This window comes from Haliaeetus albicilla, chromosome 8 (assembly GCF_947461875.1).
Source record: "Haliaeetus albicilla chromosome 8, bHalAlb1.1, whole genome shotgun sequence".
NCBI classification, from domain to species: domain Eukaryota; kingdom Metazoa; phylum Chordata; class Aves; order Accipitriformes; family Accipitridae; genus Haliaeetus; species Haliaeetus albicilla.
The window spans coordinates 35,937,928-35,955,891 of NC_091490.1; the positions used below are offsets into that span (position 1 = coordinate 35,937,928).

At 49.5% G+C, this 17,964-nt stretch overlaps 1 long non-coding RNA gene across 1 annotated transcript in view; it reads left to right on the forward strand.

Moving 5' to 3' along the window:
• Positions 1-17,667, forward strand: part of LOC138686307 (uncharacterized) — a 60,767-nt gene extending 43,100 nt beyond the window's left edge. The window contains exons 3-4 of the long non-coding RNA XR_011325644.1: positions 15,531-15,684; positions 16,913-17,667. This is a non-coding gene — a long non-coding RNA (uncharacterized lncRNA). The remainder of the gene's footprint in view (positions 1-15,530; positions 15,685-16,912) is intronic.
• Positions 17,668-17,964: the final 297 nt, after the last annotated feature.

Consider the following 17,964-nt stretch of genomic DNA (forward strand, 5'->3'; position numbering starts at 1 on the left):
AATTATTCTCTGGGATTAAGGAATCAGTTAAAACCATATCTCCCTTAATCCTGTTTTATTAATTTTATATTCTTGGCAAAAAAAGAAGAAAAACAACAACCCCCCAACCCTCTTTACAAAGGGATCATGCAGCTTTCTGCTGGGACCCTGAGAACAGGAGGTCTCTGGTGTTCCATGGATGCTCGTCTTTTTAATTTGATAAAATAAATTAGCACAGGATTAGAGCCTTCCAGCATAGCATAGCTCAACTGTGGTTACCACCTTAAGGGAGGCATTAAGCATCGTTTTGGTTGCACGGAGGTGAGATGCAAGCACGCTGGCCCCTTTGCTCCTGTGAAAGAGAGAACTTTCCTCTCAGTAGCAGCACAACTCGTGGCCTCTCCTCCCACCTGGCCACTCGAAGGGGCTGCCTTTTGCCAGCGACAAGTTTTGTGTTGGATGAGGTGGATGCTGCCTGCCTAGATGCATGCACGAGCACATCAGCTTGTTTCATATAGCAGCCAGAAGTGATAACTGTAATTAGCCTCTTCCTTTTGGGTTATTATGAAGATGTAAATGAAATGGCTTCCTCTAAGACAGCAGAGACTTGATTCCTGAGGGTGAAGGTTTGGTCTGGGAAATGGCAGTGGGAGAATGGGAAATGGAAGTGGAGCTTTTGCAGGTTTCATCTGCTTTTGGTGGCATAGGTGTTCCAGCTGGTCATCAGGACCTTTATAATTCTTCTGGCATAAGAGACATGGGGAGGCCAGGCTGTGAGTGAGCAACTTGTGGCCGCAAGGCAGATTTAGTGGCCTCCAGACTGCTTGTTTTATGTGGCTACCAGATAGGAGAGAAATGACAGTGGTGGTGTGTGGCTATATGATTTGTTCCTTGGACAGAGGATAACCTCCACTGGACTTCCAGGAGCAAGATGGAACCAGTTGCGAAGGGGCTGAGGTTTGCAAGGCACAACGAGCTGGACCATCGGCGCTGGGCTCAGCCTCTCAAGGCTTGCACTGAGCAGCATGATGCAGAGGCATCTGGTCCCTCAGCTAGATGAAATTTCTTGGTGGCTTTTGGGAAATCGATGCTATGGAGGCATTTAAACCAGAATTAGTGGGATAGTGCTCAGAGCTCTGCAATGCGGAATATAGAACTGGTGAAACTTGTTGCGTCGAAAAAGACACCATGATGGCTGCGTGGCTGATACATTCTTGTCCTGTGCTTGTCTTGAAGTTGAAGATGACTGTCCTCAGCCACCACTGAGTTGGGCACTGAGGATGCATTACTGTTTATCATTAATCTTTCATTAAATAAGGCTTTTAAAGCAGAATTGTGCCTTCTCTCCCTGGAGAAGGCATCTTGTTTGCCAATAATGACAGTGGCTTAGAAGTAAGTCTGCAGGGATGCCAGCTGGGCAGGGTTGCAATGGAGGGAAGTTTGTCCTATGGCGTGGGAGCAGGTATTCAGTACACCTTCAGCTTCACTGCAAAGGGCAGCGTGGATTAGCAGGTGTTGGCAGATAAATGTTCTTATGTCCTGTCGGCCTTGAGGTCACTTCTGAAAGATGCTCCTTCTTTTGAGAGTGTCTTTGACTCACAGAATCTCTTCTGGTCTCGCCTGACCTCACCTGAATATCTTTGCTGCAGAACTAAGGGTCACACTAGGAGCCTCTGGTGTTGTTTTCGAGGCTCTTGTTATGGAAATTCCCACAATTTCAGTCATCTGAGCAGTGCAGATACTTTTGTGAAAGATCTTCCATTTGGTACTTATTTGTACAAGAAAGCTGTGATCAGAGGCTGTGCAGGCCCTACAATGATACAGATATTAGCAAAACATCTTCAGGGCTGGATTTGTCAAAGATCCCAAATCAAGACATTTCTATTTCCTCTGTCTTTTCTCTACCAACTAGGGATTTCTTCCGCAACGTATCTGTTGTGGTTTGTTGTTTGTGAAAAGTCACTAGATAGCAGGGAAGTTTACTCTTATAAAAAATACGTGGTTCCTTTGGAGGAAAAATATAAAGCAAATGGCTTCATTTGTTTTATTCAGTCTAGGAACAACTTCCTAACTTGCTGTGTTAGGAAGAGCCAGCTAGCTCTTGTTTTCTGTTAGTAGAGCCAGCAGGGAGCAAGAGGATGCCCCGTTCCCAGGCACTGGGCACTCCCTGTGGACACAGTCTGGTGTCCTACATGTGTTAGGGTACAAATAAGATTCAGGAAGGAATTAATTGCTTTGTAACTCTGTGCCCTATGGAAACTCACTTGGATCCAGCAAGGTGCCAGGCTGGCACCAAGCAAATTGTGTCTCATCTCAGCCTGAGAGCCCCAAAACTGGAGAGGTGGTGGGGTGGTATGCATGGAGCTGGCTGGAGGTGAGTGGTGCTCTGGTCCGAGAGAAATGTGGAGGAATCCTCCTAGTGATGCCAATCAAAAGCTGAATTAGGCTCTGTCCCACTCCTGAAATACCATGTTGGCTGGGGTATAACTCACAAAAGGAGGTTTTTCAGTGGTGTTTGGGCAGAAAATCTCATCTGTGCTGATGCCTGGGTAAGCTTGTCCTGGTTGGATTGGAGGGACCTTCCCTGTTGTTGGGGACGTGCTGTAGCATGGCTGGAGCAGCTTTGCCTCTCTGTGGGGACATGAGCCAAAGAAAGGTGTGGGCTGTGAGTACTATTGGAGTTAGCCTTAGCGGTCGCTGGCTTTGAAAAAGCTGAGCGAAAGCCAACAAGACATTGATAAAGATTTCAAACAGCCTTCTTCTGGTGCCCCAGTGGTGTCTTGATCTTGTTCCCAATCTTTTGGGTGAGAGAAGAGCTATTTTAAGTTAATTTGCATTGTGAAGCATTGCTGATGCGCTGGCGAAGGAGACGTCGCACAGCCAGGCACAAGGCAAGCCCAAAAAACAAAGGCGTGTATTCTCAGATTTGAGGTAGGAATTATATACACTTAGAGTCATGAACTCTGGGTAATAATTGAAAGGTCAGATTGATGAGAGCAGCCTCCGAGATACGATTTCTATGACAGCTTGATGGATGCCCCACTATCAAGGTGTGCTTTTAATCATAATCTCATTACTCCACTTCTTATGGTTCGACTCACCTAAACTCTTGGGAGGAATCGGGGGCCACCTCTAAAATGTGAATCGGCTTTTATTTGGAGGAAGAAGAGTTGAGTGGTTGGGAGAACAAAAAGGAAAGAAATGAGCCAAAAAAAAAAAAAAGTCCTTCCTAGCTGAGGATGAGTCAGGAGCGGGTGTGAGAGCAACACCCTTGTTGCTCCAGAGCAATGCTCTGAATATCTTTCTGCTGGCTGGAAGCAGTACAGATGATCTGAAGCAAAGAAGGGAGACTTGAACCTCTCCTAGCATCGGTATGTGTCATGCCCATGAATCTTCCTGCATTGCTGCCCCTGAGAGTCTGGGCATGGGGCCTGTGAAGAGATGGCCATTACAGCTCTCCCAAGCATGAGAGGAGCTTTGTTTTGGGGAGAGATCCAACGCTGGCTGTTCACATGCTCTGATCTATTCATCCAAAACCTATGCTGAAGCTTCCCAGTGATGGCCAACTGTAAAATGCTTATGGGCTGATGGAGAGCACCAGCTTCTAGCAAAGGGTCCCTGAGCCTTGGAGAAGGCAAAAGCCTTTTTTTGAGGTCATGGTGCACAGGAGCTGAGAAGATAAAGCTGAGCTTTATCCTGACTAGGCCCCCATAGCAGACACTGAGGGGACACCACCACTTTGCAATAAATACCAAGAAGCCCTGGAGATCCACCACATCCACTGGTCCATCCATTGATGTGGCCGTGCAGAAACTGCACAATGGGTCACATCAGTGGTGGTGGGCAGGGCCCTTTCTGCATGTCATCAGCACCACCATAGCCCAGGGGGACTGGCTAGTGGTGGCTCCCAAAAAGCATCCTCATGGTCTCCTCTGCAAGAGCTCGGTGCCAAGGCTGGAGGGTGCCGGGGTGGCACTATGCGTCCCGTTAGCAGATCCTGCAATTCATCCTTGCCTCCCTGGAACCTCCTGGAAGAGTTAGTATGGAAATTTCAACCTATTTTTAAGGGTTATTTTCACTCAAGTGAAATCTATCAAAGAAGGAGGGTTATTTTTACAGCGCGCAGCAACTGCCGGTTGCCATGGCAGCGGGCCGGGTGAAATGCAATAAAGCATCCCTCTGTTATCGTAAACACAAAGGGAACCACGGGCACCGAAAAGAAAGGCGATTGTCATGGGGGGAGTAAGACAACACCATGGTGTGCTCACCAAGACCCGGCGCCTAGCTGGGCTCCGGGAGCTATGTCTGGGGAGATTTTATGGGGTCCTCTGTGCCCATGTGTGATCCAGCGGGCCAAGAGGAGTGAACCTCTCTGGCCTCCCCTCCATGTGCGTTGAGGGCACTGGCATGTCAGCCTGAGATGAATTTTTTTCCCCTCTTCATTTGCAAAAACTTGGAAGAAGTTTAGAAAATGCATCACCTAAAGAGCAGGGGTGGGGGTGGGGGAGAACCTCCGTATTTTTTTTGGATCTGACTTCCAGAACAAGGAGCAGTCGGCTGTGGAGGTCTCTTCACTTAAACGTTTGCAGACTGCGGAGAGATTTTGTAGGTGACGAGAGGGTTCATCCTCTCCATCTCTTCCCAGTGTGTTCTGTCTCTGTGTAAATTTAGGCGCCCTGTTTAACCGCAGCAGCCGAACACATGTGTAACTGAAGTACCTCTGACAGTGCTGGGCCCAGGAGAGCCTTGGTGAGTGTGGGGGTGAGCAGCTCCTGGAGAGGTGGAGGACCCCAGCTGGGATCTCCCTCATGAGCTGTGTCTGTCGGTGTGCGTGAGCCCTCAGGTGTCCTGGCAGCAGGGGACACAACTAGAAACCACACCAACCCCTCGAGGTAGAGGTTTTGTCCCTGAAGCCTTGTGCTGCTGTGTCTTTAGTGCTGCTATATGGAAGCCACATGGCTGCCCCTCATTGCTTTTCCTTGCCAAGATGCAGATTGTCCTAAGGCGGCACATCTTGGGTGCACGAGGGCTGGCCGGACAGGGGGAAGCCTGACACAACTGTCACCACGTGCCGATGTTGAACTCCCACTGAAGCAACCGCTGGTAATGTGAAGGGAGAGCAAATGGGCACAGGACTGGGCTTCCTCACCACATAGAAACCTCTTCAAGAATGTGAGGGGGTTTTGGGGGGAGTTCCAGGCAAGCAAAGCGCTTTTGTTTAAAAGCATCTTGAATTGGGTACCTAATTCAACCTAGACCACCCAAAATGCCTTGCCATTTGTCTCGCCCTAGAGATGTCACTGAGGTCCTGGGTTTGCCACTTAGCTCTGTCATTGGAAAAAGCCAGTGGTTTTTAGTTTCAGGATGTGGGGCAAAAACCCAACAGGCATGAGTTTGGCAGGTTAGAGCAAGTGCCACTGAAGACCAGAGTCTTCCTCACCCTTTCCCCATGGAAACTGAGTTATCCCTAGCTGACCCTTGTTCTGCAGAACAAGCTCTCTGAATACACCATTTCCCAACCCAGCCTAAGGTCAGTCCCAACTCAATAAATATAAATCCTCAGGGACACACATGGGAGTTGGGTGTCTCATTGCCACTGAATGCCAAGGAGCAAGTGGTTGTGAAAAAGTTAAATCTCTTGCACCAACCAAAAGTCCCTCTCCTGCCTTACACCGATCCAGGATCTTGCTGAAGGGTTTGTAGGGCAATGGTTTTGCAGAAGTGAGGCTTGCTTTTTCAGCAGCTTATAAGCAGGGAAAAGGAACAAAGGCAAGACTTGCCGTGCAGCAGTGTGTGTATAAATAGATCCCTGGGAGGGTGAGACCAGCAGGAGGGAAGAGATTGAGGTGATTTCTCTTTCCAAAGGAATAGTCTTGACGCTGCTTGCCTTTGTGGCTGAACCCTGTAGTATCAGGTCATTGCTCCTTGTGCCCAGGGCTCACTTACCTAGGCAAAGATTGTGTAAAAAACCCTGCTACTTGCCAGGGGAGGGGGATTCACTCCATTTTTTTAAAAGGTTAATGGGTTTTTTATTGAATAGTAAAGAAAAAAATTATGATAATGCTCAGGTGGAGATGTATCTCATCTAAGAGGGTTTCTAATGATTGGCTTTTATATTGAATTATTAGAAAGTCAATAACCAGGGCATGTGGCTATCTGGGAGTCCCTCTGAAGAAGAGCTCAAACTAGCTCGTCTGGATGTCCAGCAGTCTGGTGGTATTTAGCTAAACTCTTGCTTGGGGAGCATTTTCACCAAGGTCTTCTCCAAAGTAAAGTCAAGGAGCACTTTCCCAGGTGACTTGGGTCCTAGCCCTCATGCTGACAGTGTGCCACAGTATACTGGCAGAGTGCTAGATGATGTCTTCGAGATTAAACTTAATTCACAACTCTTTAACCTAAGGTTCTCGTTCATAAGTGTTTCATTATTAAGGGGTGAGTACGTGGCAGCTACATTCTTTAATAGCATATATAGCATGTTACACTTTACAATGCATTAGCAATAAATGCTTAATGGAAGAGGCTATATCAAGCTGTTAGATAGAAAGCCTATTATAAAACATCGGCTCCTGCTAAAACAATGCGTACGTCTGTTTAACACCTGATGTTAACTCAGGAAGTGTGTTAGAAAGCACTGCTCTTTGGCATAGAGAAAATAAGAAGCACTTTATGTATTAAAGTGTCACCAAAATTTCCTCGCTTGTTTAAAACAATCATGAGAAAATGTTGTCTAAAAGGTGGCTGGCTGAGATGGAAAGTCTGGAGGAATCTGTCAGAAGTAGGGGCTGGCGTTGTCTGGGGGTGGGAGGTGATGTGCAGCAAGGCTGGATCAGGCCTGCCCAGCGTGGCACGGAGGTAAGCTGCTTATAAAGCCAGACTTAGACTCATTGAGATGTTGTTTGGAAAGGATTCCTGAAGGTCTCCAGCACAAACTCTCCTTAGAAGTGGGACTGTCCCCAGCACTACATCAGGTTGGCCATGGCTTGGTCCAGCTGAATGTTGCAACCCTCTGAGGATGCAAAGTCAGCAGCCACTCAGCCTCCTGGTGCAAGTCTCACCCACCAAAACCTTCAGCCCTCTGGGAAGAGGTTGCCTTAATCAAGCTGCTCTGGAGGATGAGACCTCGAGCTTTTTTAAGCATTTTTAGCACAAACCCAAGCAGTCGTCGGTGGTGTCTGGGTGCATCTGACCCAGCCTGAGCTACGTGCGCAACAGCCCAATCCACCAGTGAAGTTTAGCTCTTCCTATTTGCAAGGTCCAACCTTGAGTCCAACTCCAGTGGGGCTGACAGCCAGCAGTGCAGGTGGGAGAGCATGCTTTGGGGCATGGAAACCTGCTCACGATCTCTAAGTCCAGGTGACGCATGGTGCACCCTGCAAAACCCATGATGACTTTGGGACCGGCGTAACTGGACTGGGCTTCTTGGACTTCCAAAACCGGCCTGCTATTCCCCACCATGACTCTTCAGTCCTGACCTCTCTGTCTTATTCCAGTGCTTCAGCAGTTAAATGGAAAATGGTGTCTGAGAAGATTAGAATTAAGTTATTAAAGCATCTGGACACTTTTAAGAGGATTGCTGAGCATCGTAGTACTCAAGATTGACTTGAGAATTTGGGGGTGGATTTGCAGCTGGAAGAAATTCCTCATGTACTGTATACCTGCCCCTTGTGTATATGTTAGCATACTTGGCACAGATGTCTCTTTGTTTCCATACAGGAAACTAATTGCCTTTCTTGTTTCAGTCTGAAGTTTTCCTGTGTCATTCTGTAAATAATGAGAGGCATTTCTCAAAGTTTGCCAGGCGCCTTTGTCTCTCCTGACGGCACTTCAGCTGCTTGCCCTGCACTAGAAGAGCATCCCCCTTGCTGGAAACCTGGTGTCATCTCAGCAGGGTCTGTGCTGGCCCAGAGGTTTGTCAGCTGGGAGACGTCCTGCAGGGAAGCAAAAGTGGAGAGAAGGAGGTTTTATGTGAAAGCGACAAGCTTTGCCTTTGAGCGAGCTCTAGCGAGCTCTAGCTTCCAGCTTTTTGTGTGAATTCCAGCCCTGGAGATTAAAGTCCTTTATTTATCCTCAGCACAGTGGGGGCTTAGGCAGCAGCAACAGCTAACACCTCCTGTGACCCACAGAGGTGCAGCTCTTGCCCGGTAGGAGAATTTTCTCAGCCCCCAAATGCTTCTGACCCTCTGTTTCCTTTCATGCGCCTTTTAGAGGCTGAATTTTCAGTAAGCAGTCTTTCCTTGGCTGTAAGATTTACCTCCTGAGGTTTAAAGAATAACAGCAGAAGTTCAGGGCTTGTGACAGAATCGGAAACAATGCGGGGCCGTGATGAAAATCCAGCTCTGTTCTCCTGGTACCACATGATGGTTTGCTACAGACCTGTGGGAGAACAGAAATCCTCAGAGCTTTCCCAGGAAGGAAGCTGGAACAGACACAGAATGAAAGAGGGATGAGAGAGCCTAGAGCTAGCCTAAAATTGTGCGCACTGCTCCAGTTTGATGTGAAAGAGGAATTCAGGTCAGTAATGAGAGAGCAGATGCGAATGCAAGGTGCAGAAGGGTTTGTTGCTATAAACTAACCAGAGTTTTACAGGTACTTGAGCAGTGGAAGGGCAGGTTTGTCCTGTGGGAAAAGGGAGGATCGGTTCCAGTCATGGGTCAGTGACTGCCCAGATCCACCCAAATCAGGAAGAAAGAGCACTCCCCAGATCTTGTGGCACACATGTAGACCGAGCCTTGTGAGCAGAGGTGGCACAGCTGGGGCACAGAGGCGGCCGGCATCACGGCGGTGGCATGAAGTTGGTGGTGGGCAGGGTTCGGTGGCAGGGAGGACCCTTCACTGCTGCTGGTCTCGGTGCTGTTGCTCGTCCTTCGCCTTTGGGGTGCAGGCAGGGCTGCTCGAGTGGTCCCGTCCAAGCACTGGCAACTTGATCCTATTCCTGCTTTCTTATTTGTAGTTACCACCACAGCTCTGCTTTCTACGGTATAATTTGGGCTATGGAATAAATGAGGGCTTTGCAGTCAGCGAAGGAACACCAAGGAGGGCTCATGGTGAGAGAAAGGTTTGGCTTTAGGTGATTGAAAACCACCTGGGAGGAAGACATCTGGGTGGCCAGGAGATGCTGTTGAACATGTCTAAGCCAGGCTTTCACTGCCTCCCCTGGTGCATTGGGCTGTGTCGGTGCTCCCGGGATGGTTCCCTGTGCCTGGCCGAGAGCACAGCTGCAGAGATGGGGGTGGCTGGGAGGGGATGCTGAGCCGTGCCTCAGTCTCTCCTCTCAGTGTGCAGGAGAGGGAGCCTGTGGGCCAGCTGAAGGGAAGCGAGGAGGTGGTGTGGGGCTGTCTTGCCAATATTTGGGGGTACGCAGCACGGTATGGCTGGTTGCCCTTCCCACCGGGCTGGTTATTTATCGGGAATGAAGCCGGCAGGGAGGGATGAGCATCCTGAGCTGGCCCAAGCCAGCAGATCTCTGTCAAGGATTTGGCCTGGACTTTTATTACCTGTCCCTCTTGTCACTTTTGTGTGAGACGAAGCGGGGACATAGGGGGTACCTGGTTACTTTGGGGCTGTCACATCTGCTGCAGGGGGGACAGTACAGTTTGTGACAAGCCGATGTCATTAGCGCTGACCTCCAAGGCTGCTGCCAGTCAGGATTTACTGCCCACCTCCCTGGGACCAGCCATGCCACCCACTCCCTGCACGGCAGCCCCTCATCCGGAGCATGGCTGGGGCACAAATCCTGCCCGGCACTAGCACCTTCCAGGATGCATCCCTGGGAGAGGAGCTTCTATCTCATCTCCTTCCTCGCATGGGGAGGGGGGAAATGCTTTGGCACCGCTAATTGTGGAGGGCTTGTGCTTTCAGCACCGCTCGCCGCAGACTGCCAATCACCCCGCGCTCCCCTACTCCCGCCGCAGTGCCGAGCATCGCATCAGCTGTGTCACGGTTTGCTCTGACATCGACCTGACGCCTGGACCGCGCCGGGGAAGAGACAAGCAGTAATTGGGTCCCCCCTCCACTAGCGTTGCCTGCCAAGGCTGTGGCGGAGGCAGCAAGTGCCTTTGCAGCCATCCGAGGATGCGCTCGGGTGCTGAGCCCTTTCAGACGGAGACAGGCCTGCCAGGTGTTGATTTCTGCTGGCAGTGGGCATGCTCTGCAATCACAGACACCAGTTTGCAGCTGGGGTAAGGTGGTAAATTGGCAGTGCCCTGCCAGCTTGCACCAGTCACAGGCAGGCGGCAGGAGCTGTGGGACGACTCTGGGGGTGTTTTTCGAAACATCAGGCTGCAGGTATTGTCTCAAAAGGGGGCTGGCACGTGCTTTTAGAGATGCTTAAATGCACTTGTAAACCTGCCCGCTGCAGGCATGACTGACACCTTGCCAAGGTGGCTGCAAATGCTACTGCCAGACGGTGCCCCGGCAGCAGGATTGGGCATGATGCTGCTGCTCTGTGTGTGCCAGGGGGTGCCTTTGGTCCCCGTGGGAACAGTGTGACCAAGCTGCTGCTGGCAGCCTGTGATTCCTACAGGGTCTTGTCTGGTCTTGCTTTAATATGGGAAGGGGCACCTGCATCCCAGCCAGGTGCATTTGGAGGAAGAAAGGAGTTTCTGCAGAGAGCGTATGTTTAATGTAGATGAGGGCAACAGGAGCAACACTGCAACTCCTGGTGTGCCAGTCCTCACATCACCGCTAGAATCCACCTCTTCTCATCATTCTCCACGCAGATCTTGCTCCTCTGATTTTCTCCAACTTTGTCATTTTCAAGGGTCCTTTGTGTATTTTCCCCAGCTCCTCTTGCCTCCTCGTCTCAGTGGTTCTGTGTGGGCAGTGTATTTCAGTCGTGATTACAATAGTGATGAAAGACCTTTTTGGTGTCAGGGCTGGCTGGCGAGGTGGGGAATGTTGTATTCTCCATCATCAGCGTGCCGATCTGCTGCTAGCAGCACCCCCTTCTCATCTTCCCACCACCGGGGAGGCAGCATGTGATGCCTTCCTTGCATTCGTGAGGGCTGCTGCTGCTTGCACGGCGTCAAGAGCAATGCGTCCCCCTGACAGCATATCTGCAATTACTGGGAGACATTTTTGCCTGTAGCTGCACATCCCTACTGCATTTTCAGCAATAACAGCTTCATCCTGGGTATTTTACCCAATCTCTTGCAATCAGGGACTTAGGCAGCTATTTTTGGCTTTGAACCTGGTCATCAAGAGAAAGCATCAAGCGTGTTTCTTGCTTTATCTGCCCATGCTTTTTGCTACGCTGTCACCATTTTCCGTGGCAAGCGCTGTGGGCTGACACTTGGTTAGTCCCAGGGTGAGTGATGGATGTCAGTGGTTTAGGATCACCGTGAGATCTTACGTGGTTTCTCCTCGGCCGTGATGCCTTCCCCACCAGTGGGATCTTCTGTCCCGCGAGGCCTCCCGGCATCTGGAGCGTGGTTCTCGCCGACATCCCCCTTCTGCAAGGCAACCTCTGGGACCAAAATCCAACAAATGGCCCATTTAAAAGTGCAAACTTTGGAGCTCTCAGCATCCCAGAAGGCTACCAAAACCCTGCTCACGCATCTGCTCTGCTGAAAAACTTGGCTTCTGCCATCATAGCTCAGCTCCTACTCCCTGAGCAAGTGGAAGTGCTGCTGGGCTGCCTCTCCTTAGGGCTGAGGCTGCCAGGGCTCAGCTCCCCGCCTCGTGCATGCCTCTGCAAGCACAGCATTGCCCTGCTGTTTTCTGCCAGGTAGATTTTAAGCTTTTAAAGCACTATCACGAGATCTGACTGTATCATCTGTGCTTTCAACCTTCCCCAGGAGCATTCCTCCTGTGTGCCCTGAGATGGGCTCTGGCATTGCGTGTGGGTGGTCGCCCCAGGGAAGAGAAACAGGGACCAAGGGAGGAGGCACGTGGATGCAGAGAGTGACTGAAACCCCTGCTTTCATCATAGCTGTGGTGGTGACAGACCGCTCTGAACAGGAGGGTTTTATTAAAGAAAGACACTTTCTGCATAGCTCAAGCTCCAGCTAGGTCTCCCCGTTTACTAGAAATCACGGCCAGGACCTCTAAACCAATACTGAGATATTACAAATAGTTACATCACGTGGGAAAGCTGACAGCCCTGTGACTTTCAGGGGTCAGGAGGGACCCATCTTACTCTTAACTTCCATAGTCTTCGTGCCAAAAGTATCACGCAATAGCCTCAAGTCCAGCATTGTCTTTTTCTTGCCCCCATGCGTAGAGTAAGCAAGGTCTGCAGGCAGCTGCCTGCCCACAGCTCACTTGGTGGCTGTAGCCATGCTAAGGACTGGTTAGAAAGACTGCCACAAGCTTAACAAAGCACCAGGAGGCATTTATCTAATCTCTTCTAAATTCACTCATCTACCCACAACCAAAAAAAAAAAAAAGCTTTGGAATTTAGGAAATTAATTAAAATAGTAAATAAATACAGCACCTGAGTCATTACACTGTGTATTTTTAAAAAGGTGCTTGCTGCTAGCTTCCCAATGGTCCTGCTAATATCAAGGAAGGTGGCTTCTTCCTCACAGTTTGGTAGGGGCAGGGACATCATCTTGCGAGAGCCCCCCAAAACTGTTCCCTTGAAGATGTCCTTTCTGCCTCATTATAGCTGCTCTGTGTTTGTGTTTTCCAAGCGTTTTTGACCACATTAATGATTACAGCAAAACAGGATTCTTATTGGCAGCACAAATCACTTTTTCAAGATGACACCAGCACTTACAGTCTTATTACCGTCATTAACAAGATTATTATTATGACTTTGCCATGCTCCCCCTTTCTAAAGAAAGAAATTCAAATACAAATACTCTGGCTTAAAAATATCCCATCCTCATTTTCCTCTCTAACCAAAAAAGAGGTCACACCAGCCCTTTTGGGTAATAGAAGAGCATCTTTCTGTGGATGTACTTATGCCGTGTTTTAGGTTATCAAGCACCCTTCTCAGGCCCGCATTTTCCTAATTGTACATCTGCTGAATTCAGCCGTCTCTGAGCTCAGCAGTGGTCTCCAGTCTTCTGCAGCCTGTCCCCACTTTGCTGGCTGGGTACAGAGCCAGGGTGTGCAGCTGTGGGGAGCAGCAAGCATTGCTCTGTGGAAAGGTGACGCTACCAGATGTTGGCCAGGTGTCACCCGACGTGACTTGCCCAAAGGATCTGAAGGTGATCCATGGAATTGATCCCAACATCTAATTTAAGATGAGATGCCTCTCTCCTTTTACCTGAACTTGAGGGCGCCACCGGCCCCATCCATCTAGTGGACTGGATTTTTTGGCTACCCTGAAATTAGCTGCCAGACAGTAAAACAGGGAGCTGACAGGGTGTTTGTCACAGCTGGGACTGTCCTCGCCAGGCTGAAGGTAGCTGGATGATAGGATACACAGGAGAGGACACATTGTTCCTCGTCTTGGCCGTTACAGCTTTACAAATGACTATTCCAAGCTTAGTTCCAAAATGGTGTCGTGGCTTTCGCTGCTGTCATCAATTGCCATCAACACTGCATTTAGCTGACATAATTACTTATTGTTACAATCAGTGCCCATTAGGTTAAAGCTAAATTACAGTCTCAGTCCTTGGGAACTGCCTATTACATCCATATGAATACGCAAAGTTCATCACTCATGATTAACGTTGCTACAGTGAATACAAAAGGAATTAGTGAGGACCTGTCACTTATTGTAAAGTGCTGCCAGATTATGGTATCAGAAATGATGTGTCAACTGTTAAAACTTAATAATCCATGCTGGAGTGCTGTATCTGATTATAACGCTGATCAAAGGAGAGGCCTGATTGGCACTCGGAAACCGAGGCTGGGTGGTTATGAGACCAATAACCTACATGGGTCAGGAGTCGTTGACCAAATGCCGGAGCTGTGGCTCGGTGTGCTCACCCCCCCCAGCCCCAGGAGCTGCGAGGGCCTGCGGACCCTCCTGGGGGCATGCGCCTGGGCGCTGGCATGGTTGGGAAAGGGTCGATGGGTCTGTGGTCCGTGGGCACGTGTCTGAGCCAGGAGGCTGGATGTGGCTCCCAGCCAGGCACCTCCTTACTCTGGCAGGAGAGAGCCTGGGGGTCCCAGGCTGGAATTCGGTCACCCTCCTCTCTGTCTGATGGTGCAAATCACTCTGCTGCAGCCAGGAGTGCCATTTCCAGACCGCCTCTCTTGCACTGATGAGACCCGACTGGAGTTTGGGAGCACGTTTCCCCTGATGTGGGCTGGGAGGCACTGGGAGGTCTCCCTGTTGGGCTGTGTTTGTTCCCATGGGGGAAAAGCAGCGTGCAATCGTGTATGTATTGGTGAATGTATATATATGCAAGCATATATATGTGCACGTGTGCTTGAATTTAGAAAAATTCCAAGATTTTGTTTTGACATTGCTCAAGGGGACTGTCTGATTTTTCTAATTTGAAAAGACTTTTTGTTTTGAAATTGTTTTTTTTGCATTTTTCTTTCAAACTCTCAAGACTGAAGAAAATGTGTTACTTAACCTCAAACACTGTAATGCTGGGGTTTTTCTTCTTTTCTTTCTTTTTTTTTTTTTTTGTTTTCTAAAAAGCATCCTACAAGCAAACAAAAAGATCTGTTGTTGAACTCAGCTAACAAAGTCCTGCTGGGAAGAAGAGCTGAACCACACATGCTGAAGCACATGGGCTTGACAGAGGTTGGGTAGCTGTAAATCTGTGTCTGGCCCCTGCTGACCTCCCGAGGCAGGCTCTGGCTGAGTCAAGGGATGGCATGGTCCCTCCAAATATATGGCATTGTTCTCCTCATCCAGTGGTGCACCTGGAGCCAGGATGTGGGGAAGTCCTCCTTCACAGCTGGGGTTTGTGTAGGACCATCGATGGGTTGTGAGCCACACACCAAAACCCCCATGTGGGCTTTTCCTCACAGCCCTGCATTTTTGTTCGTGGCTACTGGTTGCAGATGTTTACTACCGGTCACAGCCTGATTTGCAGTTGAAAGCTGGCTACTTCATACTAACACATTTACACTATCCTTTAACCAGCTTAGGTTTCCTGACAGCATTTTGCATCTTCACCAAAGAGTATTTAGAACTCTCGTAGGTCTTTAGTCAAAGGCTCCTGGACGCTTTGCATGACTTCTGGCAGGCACTGTGCTTTCTGCTGTTGCTGTCATGATCGCAGTGCTCCAGCAGATGACAGAGGCACGCTTGTCCTTTTGATACGGGGGTCGTCCTTGCTACTAGACAGTCCTCGCTGTCTGAGCGGCCGGCAGTGAGGGTTGTAGCTCCTCTGCCTGCGGCGGGAGCTGAAGGTTGTCCTCGTGCCTCCGGGTGATTTAACCATTTTGTTCTCTGGGGAAGGTTCATCTCTATTCTCTTCAGCAGATATCTCCCTAATACCCTCTCTACTGAAATGGGATGCAACATAACCACCTAGTCTCACTAGCGCTTCTGCGAAGAAAGAAATAGCAGTTCTGGGGGGCTTCCAGGGGAGGCTACGTGATTTTGTAGCGATAACAATATAATGTATCACGAGCCCACCCTGACTCGCAGAGTCTCTCTTGGTTTTCAGACCTGTTGTTCTCTTCTGTCCTTGCAGGCCCTGAAAACGCTCAGCAGCAGCAATACCAAAGCAGGGGAAGAAAAGCCATTCTCCGGAGATCGCCACTTCTGGAGGGAGCAGGGGAAGATCTGTTTGCTAGTGATTTCAATGTCCTTGGTTAAAACTTCTCTGCCAGGGTGCCTGGCTGAAGGTAAGTCAGGCTGCTGGTGAGCTGTGCCAGTGCTTTCCATAGCTGTCCACGCCGTGGGCTGCGAAACCATCCAGAGCTGGGCTGCTCCACTCGGATTTCTCTACCCAGGTCCTGTGTATCTGCCATAAAGCCACATGGGTTCATAAATGGGCAATGCTGGAAGGCCATTGGAAGGTATATTGGTGCTGCTGCCAGGGTGTCTGCTGTGCTTGTGGATGCTCCACGCTGTGTGCCCAGGCTGCCGCATGCTGCCCAATGGTGCCCACCACCAGCAGCTTTTCCTGACATCTTATCTCAGCTTTCCCGAAGGTTGTTTGGGCTATGACTTTTTATGCATCCGCCACTGACAACTTGAAGAAAAGCCTTTGGTGTATTCCCTTCCAGGCTCGCTCCAGTGGTGCTTCGTCTTGTTTGAGGAGCGGTGGCCTTTTCTGCACCAGTTTGAATCTCCTTTGCCAGTGGTCCAGGGTGACCCTTGGCTGCTCCTCTCCTGATCATTGCTTCCCAGCTGGCCATCATGCTGTGGAGCTGTTGGACAGGCCAGGGAGGAAACTTCACCCCACCTCTGTTGAATAGCATCCTAGCTTTTGGTGACTGTGTCTTCTGTTCCCTGTTCTGCCATGTGCTAGGTACACCTATGCTGATATGCATGTGTATGGGGCATCATACAGGCATTGTCCTCCCCAATATATTAAAGAGCCTGATAGCAGTACCCAGGGTCTAAATAATGGTCTGCAGAACTGAAAGTTTCAGGCAAGCTTTACATAGTTCTTCCACATTAAGACCTTGCTCTTGCACTGACTTTTAGGGTTTTTTTTTTTTCTTCTTTGGTTGCCTAACTAACTGATGGCAAGAGCTGGATTTCCTTCTTTCTCTTCCACTGCAGCTCCAACAAAGCAACATAACTAAAAACACTTGTCTGGGCTAAACTGAAAACTTAAAACATCTTTGGTGTGAACCTGCAAACAAGACTTCCCAAGTCCCGCTTTGTTCTGGTTCAACTGATACATTTGATCTCTGGAAAAAATAATGAAACATTTACTTACCCTAGGCAAACAAAACTCCCTTTAGAAGACCTGAAATGCAATCTGTCATTTCCATTTCAAATAATTCTAAAAGTCTGTATAATTTTAACCATAAAATAGAAAGTGTAACTAGCCAGTCACTGCAAATGGAAATGTCCCTTTTCAGAGCATTCAAATGAAATCTTTCATTTATTTTCTTGAAGGTTTCCTGTTTGTTGGCTGGTTTGGAAGTTGGCAATTCATCGAGATGAAGTTGTGCAAACTTGGCTATTGCTGAATTTGCATTTTTTTCCCAGAGGAGAGAGATTTAGAGTGAAAAACATTGCTGTGCTACATCATCAGGAGCTCCATCCCCGCCCCATGGGTCACCCCCATCATGCGGAGAAGCGCAGGTCTGCCCTTCTTCACCTCTTCCCCCCCACCAAAGTCCTCAGGTGGTGATTCCCCTCATCCCCGCTCTGGACATGGGACTACAGCTCCGGCTCCTCTTCCCAGTGCATCATCAACATGTTGTTTCCAGGGTCATAAATTTGCACTGTGATGAGACACAACCAGATGTTAGGATACGTGAAGCGACTGGCGAAGCAGCCTGCCTGGCGCAGCCCCCACCTCCGGAGTCAGCCACCCGCTAATGAGAAGCAGGTCTCTCGCCTTGCGCTGGGCCAGGACAGACGGAAAGCATCCCCAGGAGCAACCGCGGAGCTGCCATCTCGACCCCCTTCCTGCTCTTGGTGCCCGGGGAGCATCTCCAGGGCTGGATTCAGGCACTTTGGTGGCTATTGGCTTCTGGCAGCCATCTGGAAAGATAGTTTGGGCCAGTACAGGGGGGGGAAGCACAAGGCCATGGTCCTCCATGCTAGCAAGGAAGCTGGTTACAATGCTGTATGATGCTTTATCGTGTAAAAATACTTCTGAGATGCATGTTTTGGATCATCTGTGTGGCTGAACAGCCTGTTTTTTAATGGAGAGACCCATGGGAAAACAAGGTCTTAGCTCAGGATGCTGAATCGGTACCCTCCGCCAGGAGCCAGTGTTGACTTGGGATGCCTGTTTCCAGGTGGCTCCAGCCCACATGTCCCCATGGCTCTGAGGTGCCCAAGTCCCATGGGTGGGCAGGGAGCTGGGGCTGGGGAAGGTCATACTGAAAAGCAGGTGAAGGGCTGCTTGCAAGGAACACGTCCCTCGTGGGCTGTGAGGGTCCTCAGGACAGCTGCAGCTTTTGGCCAATGTCTTCTGCACATACTACCGTTTCAAC